Source organism: Equus przewalskii, unplaced genomic scaffold (assembly GCF_037783145.1).
Source record: "Equus przewalskii isolate Varuska unplaced genomic scaffold, EquPr2 contig_13031, whole genome shotgun sequence".
Classification (NCBI taxonomy): domain Eukaryota; kingdom Metazoa; phylum Chordata; class Mammalia; order Perissodactyla; family Equidae; genus Equus; species Equus przewalskii.
Genome location: NW_027227124.1, coordinates 3,801 through 13,047, shown reverse-complemented (window position 1 = coordinate 13,047; position 9,247 = coordinate 3,801). Strand labels below are relative to the sequence as shown.

The following is a 9,247-nucleotide window of genomic DNA, read 5'->3' as shown; positions in this document are numbered from 1 at the left end:
GGGGAAGAATGACTCACGAAGTCAGAGGCGTCAGTGTGGGTATTACAAAGGAAATTAGAGATGCCAGGGAGTGCGATGCATGAAGTCGGAGACAACAGGTGGTTTGTGGCACATGAAATCACAGACACCCCGGGGAGTATAACACAGGAAGTCAGAGATGCCAGGGGGAGTCTGACACATGAAGTCAAATGGCACATGGAGGATTACACACAATGTCAGAGACACCAGGGGGTGTGTTACGCACAGAGTCAGAGATGCCATGCGGAGTTTTACACACAAAGTCAGAGAGACCATGAGGAGTGTTACACACGAAGTCTCTGAAGCCAGGGGAAGTGTTACCCATGAATTCACAGACCAGGGGGAGTATTACTCACGAACTCAGACGTGCCACGGAGGTGTGTTACACATGAAGTCAGAGACGCCAGGAGAGAGTGTTGTGTATGATGTCAGAGACCCCAAAAGGAGTGTTACCCATGATGTCAGAGACACCAGGGTGTGTGTTACACACGAATTCACAGACCCCACGGGCAGTGGGCAAACAAAGTCAGAGACGCAATGGGGAGTGTTTCACACGACTTCACAGAAGGCAGGAGGAGTGTGATAAATGAAATCAGAGACAAAAGGGGAATACTAACGCATGAAGCCCGAGATGCGAGGAGGAGTGTTACAGTCGATTTCAGAGACACCTGGTGGAGTGTTACATGAGAAGTCAGAGACGCCAGGGGAGAGTGCTACACACGAAATCAGAGACACGAGGGGGATAGTAACATACGAAGCCAGACATGCGAGGAGGAGTGTTACAGATGACGTCAGAGGCGCCATGTGGAGTGTTACATATGAAGTCAGAGACACCAGGTGGGGTGTTTCACAGGGTGGGGGATGCCAGGTGTTGTGGGACACATGAAGTCAGACACCACATGGGGAGTGTGATGCATGAAGTCAGAGACATGAGCTGGAGTCTTACACATGAAGTCAGAGACACCAGCAGGAAAATGACTCTCTTTGTTGGAGACGCCATGGAGAGTGTTACAAAGTCAGAGACTCCACAGGGGAGTGTTACACACGAAGTCAAAGACAACAGGGGGAGTGTTACCCACAATGTCAGAGAGACCAGTGGGACTGTTATGCGTGAATTCCGAGATGACAGGGGGAGTGTTACAAATGAAGTCAGTGACACCACAGGGAATGTGACACACGTTGTCAGAGACGACAGGTAGAGTCTGACACACGAAGTCAGGGACGCCACGGCGAGTGTTATACACAAAGTCAGAGATGCCACAGGGAGTGTTACACATGATGTCAGAGTCTTCACGGGGACTGTGACACACGATGTCAGAGATGCCAGGGGGAGTGTTACAACGAAGTCAGAGACCTAAGGGGGAGTGTTATGCACGATGTGAAGGACACGAGGAGGAGTGGTACACACGAAGCCAGATATACCAGTGGGAGAGTGACACATGAAGTCAAAGAGGACAGGGGGAGTGTGACACACGATGTCCGAGATGCCACGGGGAGTGTTACACATGCAGTCAGAGACACCAGGTGGTGTGTGAGTTATATTGAGTAATATTTGTAGAAATATTTTGCTGTCCCGCAGAGGAGAGGTGAGTGGAGACCAGGGATTCTCTAAAGAAACTAAATGCCGAGGACAGACTCCATGACAGAGAATGATCTGGCCCAGAATGTCAATAGTGCTGAGATTGACGCAGTCTGAGAGAAAGAATATCTATACTTTTAACATTTATACCATTCTTTAGATTGCTTCCCTGAAGTTATAACACTTTTCACTTCTCTCAGAAAAATTAGAGCACCCCATTGCTATCTGTTTAAAAGTTTTAAGCTCAATCAACAGGACAGCTCTTTAAGTGTTTCCCCAAAACTAGTATCAAGTTGAGTTTAAGAGTCGTATATTTGGTCACCATTTTGATTGGCCTAATAATTTTATATGCCCAAATAGTATATCCATGTTGTTGTTCCATTATCAGCCTTTCAAATAAATTTTAAAAATTTACGTATCTCAACAGATATTTGGAAAATATATTGGCCATTAAAATATTTTAACTTTTATTTAGTTACTATGTCTGTCTTCACACATCTGAGTTTCTTACCTTAATTAAGATGATTTGGCCCACTTGTAGATGTTAGTACACAGTTTCTTTAGATGTTCACTCAAAAGTGTTGGTTACTCCCACAGTGAGTAGGTAACTCCTTGATTTTTTTGTAACATGACTGAAGGAGGAGAACAACTTTACTTTCTTCCAGGCAGATATCCATTTGTGCCAACATTTATTCAACAATTCAGTATTTCCAAATAAATTGAAATACAACCTTGCCATATACTAAATGTAGCTATGTATTGAAGCCTAAGTCCTGATTGTTTCAATAGATACTAACTGAGTGTCTGCTATATGCCACAATGCTCAGGAACAGTTTATATTATATACTTTGATGTCTACGCCTTAGGGAATTTAATTACTAATCCATGCAGATGTCATTAAACTATTGCTTCTTTATATCTTCTTTCGCTTACTTTTTGATGCTCCACTCAATTTTCTGAATATAGTTGTTTGAAATCACTCTATTTAACCTGGTTTTGTTCTCCCTACCATGCCCTTTTTTCATAACTTCACATTCACTTAAATTTGTTGCTATATAAGTGAACATATATTTACATACACTTGTGAAAATACAAACATGAAGAAACCAAATGAGTTCTTGCTCATTTGATATTTGTGATATAATTTCAAAGGCAGAGTACAGTGAAATAAATGTGTGTATGACATAATGTCCTCAGGGGTAAATCATCTGAAGAAAGTTCTTCAGTGTAAAGGATGGAATTGCCCTATTGAGTGCAGGATTTTATAGGGCATAGTCAGAGGGGGCCTTTGCTAAGGACCATGGCTGGGATTATAGTGTGCCTATTGGATTGATCAAAAATGAGATCAATACTCAAAGTACAAGAAAAACAAAGAAAAGACGCCACATAAGAGAAATGATAAAGGGGCTTGCCTCATGTTCTACCCAACCATATAAAAACGAACTGGTCCAATAAATGTAGAATAGGCACAGAAAAAGTGAGTCTTCTAATGTTTAGTATTAGAAATACCCAATTTTGGTTGTATTTTGTATATCTCATTTTGGGAATTACTGGTTTATTTCCTTTGGTCATTTTTCACTTGGGGTGTTCAATCTGTAAGGTATTTCACACCATAAATTTATCACTCCCTTTGCCTTTTGGACAAATTTCTTTTTTCTCTTTTATTATTTTTGCTTGGCATAAAGGATGTAAATTAATCAAGGTTGTAAAGTGGCCAGAACTACACTCTTTCTCATTTTGAGCCTTGATTCTCTAAAACAACCATCTTCCTCAAGGTCTTTGCACTGGCTGTTCCTTCTGCCAGGCACACACTTTCCCAGGTAAGCTTGTGTCTCCTTGTCACTCCTCTTTCTCGTCTGTTCAAATGTCACCTTGTTTTCAGGTCTTGCCTGAACTCCTAATAAAAAATAAACCCCTATTCACTCTGCTCTTTGTACATGCTTCCTTTTCTTCATAGTATCTGTCACCCTCGGGTATGTTATACTATTATTTTTATTTGATTATATTCTTTCTCTATCACTAGATTGTAGGGATTTTTGCTTTTCAGCATTCTATACTCTGGTCAGTGCCTGGATGATGGTCTATATTTGATATATATTCCTCAATTCATGAAAGATACTTAATAAAACAGTAGTATACATTATGCTTGTGGAACAAGTTGACAGTGGAAAAGGAATTCCTAATGAGAAATAGCATTAAGGATGCTCAAATGGAGACCAGACCATACGCCAAATATTGAGACTTATTTAATGATTATAAAATATAAAGGTAGCATTTATGGTAGGTTACTAGTCCCTGCTTGTGTGAAAATTAGTCATTTATTTTTTCTATTTCCTGGTAGTCACTTCCAAAATGTGAAGCCAAAGAATGACACACATTTTTCAGAAATTCTTCTTCTCAGACTTTCAGAGGAACTGGAATTACAGCCCTTCATATTTCAGCTTTTCCTCTCCATGTATCTGATCACTGTTTTTGGAAACCTGCTTATCATCCTGACCACCATCTCTGACTCCCACCTGCACACACTCATGTACTTCTTCCTCTCCAGCCTGTCCTTTGTAGACACCTGTTTCACCTCCACCACCATCCCAAAGATGCTGCTGAACATGCAGACCCAGAGCAAAGGCATAACCTATGAAGGCTGCATCACCCACGTGTATTTTTACATATTCTTTGCAGGACTAGATGACTTTCTTCTGACAGTAATTGCCTATGGCTGGTTTGTAGCCATTTTCCACCCCCTGCACTACATGATGGTCATGAACCCCCAGCTCTGTAGACTGGTGGTCCTGGTGTCCTGGATCATGAGTGCCTTGTATTCCTTGTCACAAAGCTTAATGGTGTTGTGACTTTCTTTCTGTTCAGACTTGGAAGTCCCCCAATTTTTCTGTGAACTCACTCAGGTGGTTCAAAATGCCTGTTCTGACACTTTTCTCAATGACATGGTGATGCATTTTGTGGCTGTGCTCCTGGCTGGTGGTCCCCTTGCTGGCATAATTTACTCACACTCTAAGATAATTTTCTCCTTTTGTGGAATCTCATCAGCTCAGCGGAAGTATAAAGCCTTTTTCACCTGTGCATCTCACCTCTCAGTTGTCTTCTTATTTTATTGTACAAGCCTAGGAGTGTAGCTCAGCCCTGCTGCTACCCACAGCTCACACCCAATGCAACAGCTTCAGTAATGTACGCCGTGGTCACACCGATGCTGAGCCCCTTCATCTACAGTCTGAGGAATAAAGACGTAAAGGGGGCGCTGGACACATTCTTTGAGCCATCCGCAGCTCTAAAAGGACTAATTGTCCTGGGTCTGAAGAAGTGGCCTTGATTGCAGGACTAAATGTTTCAGGGCCAGAAAGTGTTTTCTTCCACCATTCTTAGATCAGATGGTGGAAGTAGAACTTGCTTCTTCTATTTTTTCCATGAGTGTCCATTTCTTTGACTTCAAAATTTTATACAATTTAAGTAACTCACTTTTTAAGCTTTCTGCTTAGTTTGACATATAGGCGGTTTTCCCATCTGTACTTTCCTGCTTAACAAAAAGTTTGCCAACTTTGTATTAGTAACTGTTGGAAATTCCTTTTTCTTTCGTGGGGCAGCATGGATTTCTTAAGAATAATTACTTCTCTAACGACATATTATCTGAAGTAACGTTTCTGTTGTTTTCCAGAAAGAATAGTCACAAGTTGCATTTGTCATATGACAAAAACCTGCAATTGACAACCAAGGCAATTTGTATAATTTTATAAGAAGAGGAAGTGAAAAGCCACTGTTTTTCACATTTGTGTATGGCATACCTTTTTATGTCACTACCTTAACTTCCTATCCTGATAATGTAGACTTTAACATATAACGTGATTCATAGACAGTAACTGAGTTTTATTCTCCTTATTAGGATCCTGTTCTCTTATTCAGATATGTGTCCACAGTGCCTACCATAATAACTGGCAAAACGATTATCAAATACATGACTCCAAGTGGAGTCTGCAAACATAAATTGGAATAAATAGATTGATTTAATTTGGCCTTTGAGTCAGAGTGCAGCTTAAATAAAACAAAGAATAATTTTAAATTATACTTTGTATTACTAAGTAAAATAATTCTTTTTCCAGCTACACATCTACACCTTGAAGTCTGGAAGATTGATGCCCATGTGTAAGTAGGTTTTTTCATTGGGATGGAGGATAGGTCTGTGGGTTTAATCTTTTTTAGTGGATTATCTTCCTTTTCATCTTGGAAATTGTCAGTGCTGCCTATAATTAATACCCCTTCCATGACTCTAAATAAAATAAAAATTTTGTCATAACCACTAAATGGACCATGAATAGCAATGTCAATATCATCCTTTATATAACATGCATATATCTTCATGGTCAACTAGACTCTCTAGAGAACTTGCAGTCCTCTCCATCCATGTGATTCAGAGTCACAAGTTTTACACAAAACTTGCATGTCCTTCCAACCTCTCCTGCTTGCCTGGAAAGAAGCCTCAGTGGAGTAGAATTTTAATACAGTTATCTGATATAAACTTCAACAACAGAGTAATCGTGGATGCTAGCTTTAAATATCAGAACAAGTGCCTCAAAGTATAAGAAGCAGATTATTATAATTGCCCTCTGTTCTGTTCAATCTTGTCTTTAGTTAGCTATTGCTGCATTCCAAGCCAACCTTATAGCAAATGGTAATAAAATGCCTTTGTTATCTAATGAGATAGTATGGTGGGGAGTTCTGATTTCTGCTGGGCTCCTCATGAGTCTATATTCAGCCACAACTCTCTACCTTGTGTTTCTAAAGCTCATCCATGATGCTGTGTTCAGCTGTATTGCACTTCTCTCTTCAATCAACATATGATAGTTTACTCCATTTATATATGTAGACTAATCTCATAGTTTATGCAAAAAATAGTTTATCAAATGGAAATTCCCTTAATTTAACTTCACAGTTCTATATCCGTACATGACACTTTGCTTTCATCTTAGTTATAAGACATATCTCCCAGGTGTGACTCAGCTGCCTGTGCTCTGGATTCAATTCTGAAGCATGCAGTATGAGAACTTTCTAACTCTAACTTATTAGAATATAATTTCATACAATAAACTGCATGAATTTAAAGTGTAAAACTTGCTGAATTGAAAGAGATATACAAATTAAAAGTACATAGCGTATATTCCCTTTTTATATAAATTGAAAGGTGCATAATAAGTTTAACAGTTCTGTTGTGTGAGTGTTAAAACTTTAATCTCCCTTAGCCTCAGTTTTCTTATTTCTGAACATAATATGGGACATCAAATGTAACTTCAGACAGACGTTGTGAAGAATAAATGAAACGTGCAGAAATAACTTCATCGATACAAAAGAAAACATTTGAAGGTAAAAGGTGTGCATAACACATGGGGCAAATCAGGCTGGAAAAAGTGCAAATTATTATTTTGTGTGAAAAGCCAAGTGTTACTCTTATGTATTAAATCAATTCTATACACACACACACACACACACGACTTCTTATTACACAAGACAATGGGAAAACATTAGTTTGGTGAGGAAGAGTAAAAATATGTATTTCTATTTTTGTAGTTTTGTGATGGCTTCTTTTTTTTTCATTTATTACTCCCAACAGTCCTGGCCTATAGGTACTGAGTTACTGGCTCAAGGAATAAATCAGGGTATGTGCATATCTTGCTAAAATTGATCATAACAAGTTCACATCATTAGCCTGTTTTTACAGCTGAAGTAAACACACCTTGGGTGAAGTATATCTTCAACTTCACCTGCTTCGTAAGTGGTGATGGTATTTCCCAAACCTCCTATTTCCTTATTCTGGAGACAAAGTCCTGTGGCTTTCATAGGAGAATTTGTCCTGCTTAAAAATGTTTTGGACGCATGCTACATAGGCCTTATATAACCATACATGAAACTTACATGGGGGAAATTATAATTAGCTCATCATTATAAAAGTATGAGGCATTCTTTTGGAAACCTATAGAGGTATTGAATTGGCCAACTCCCAGCTGTCTGTTGAAAGCAGCACATGTGTGAGAACCAAAGAGAGGCAGCTTGTTATGATGAAGTGGCAGCTGTTAAACTTGGTCAGGCTTTTTGCTCTCTGTGAAAAGTGGATGCAATAGTACCCCTGAGAGATTTTTATTGGTATATAAATTTTATTTAGATAATGTCTGACAATAATATCTGACTTGAAAATAATGGAACACAAAAATAATAATAGCAATATTTCTGAAAGTGATAGGGGACATCTAAGGAGCTTTTATGATATTCTGGGCACTTTCCTAAGTGTGTTTACACATTGAGTTATCTAATCCAGACCAGGTGCTATGAGAGAGAGTACATTCTTCTCAGTTTGATAAAGATAGAGAGACTGAGTCTATAGTATAAAATGCCCACTTCACACACTGATGGAAACCAGTATTTTTATCCAGATAAGAAATCCAAGCCATGCTCTTAATCACTCAAGTTATTGGTTTTTCCCTCTAGCTAAAGAACCTCAAAAAATATCCAGAACATAAGAATTTTTATTTCAATGATTAAAAATCTACAGGTAATATCTTGATAATGAGGGTGAAATTTTCTCCACTGCACCAGAAGCCACATACATAAATAATTAGTGATAAGAATACTTTTATAATGTGACAGCTTATTCATTATTAAAAGTCTGTATTTACTATCAAATATGCGTTAAAAAAAAAAAAACCCTGACCATTGAAGGGCACAAATTTGCATGTACTGATTAAAATAATCCATAACCAATCTATAAATCAAAATTAGGGTGAGTTTATTATGTGAGCCAGTTTTGAGGACTTAGCCTGGAGTAGAAAGAACAAAGGCCTTTTCTACTTGTGTCCCTCACGTCCTCCTGGTGTCTGTCTTCTTTAGCTCATGATTTTACATGTACCTACGCCACCTGCAATCTCTGCCACCATCTGGGACATCGTCCTTTCTGTTTTCTATTCCACAATGCCCCAACTCTTCAACCCTATTTTCTATGGTCTCAGAATTGAGCAAATAAAAGGTGCCATCAAGAAAATCATGAAGAGATGATTATTTTATTCAGGATATGCATAGGAAATTGCTGAGACTCACCCTAAATTAGCCAGCGCTGGCGGTCTAGTGCTTAAGATTTGTCACTCTCAGCACCATGGCCTGGGTCCATTTCCCAGTCAGGGAGCCACACCACCCATTTGTCAGTTGTCTTACAGCGGTGGACGCATGTTACTGTTATGCTGAATGCTATGCCACCAGTATCTCAAATACCAGGAAGGTCACCCATGGTGGACGGGTTTCAGTGGAGCTTCTTCATTAAGACAGACCAGGAAGAAGGACCTGACCACCCACTTGCAATAAAATTGGCCATGAAAACCCTATAAATAGAAGGAGAACATTGTCTGATACAGCACCAGAAGGGGAGAGGATGGTGCACAAAGACCAGGCAGAGTTCAGTCTGCTGTACACAGGGTTGCTAGGAGTCAGGATCTACTCCATGGCACTAACAACAACATCCTAAATTATTGAGTGAAATTCATATTTTCAGCAATATGTTGAGATAACTTATTGGGATTATATAGCTATAACTGATGTAAATTTAATAAATGATGTCATTAAAATATGTCATATATTGGGGCTGCCCCAGGTGCATAGTGA

At 39.2% G+C, this 9,247-nt stretch overlaps 1 pseudogene; it reads left to right on the top strand.

The window, feature by feature from the left end:
- Positions 1-1,329: 1,329 nt before the first annotated feature.
- Positions 1,330-4,922, top strand: LOC103567905 (olfactory receptor 7A17-like; annotated as a pseudogene).
- The last annotated feature ends 4,325 nt before the right edge of the window (positions 4,923-9,247 follow it).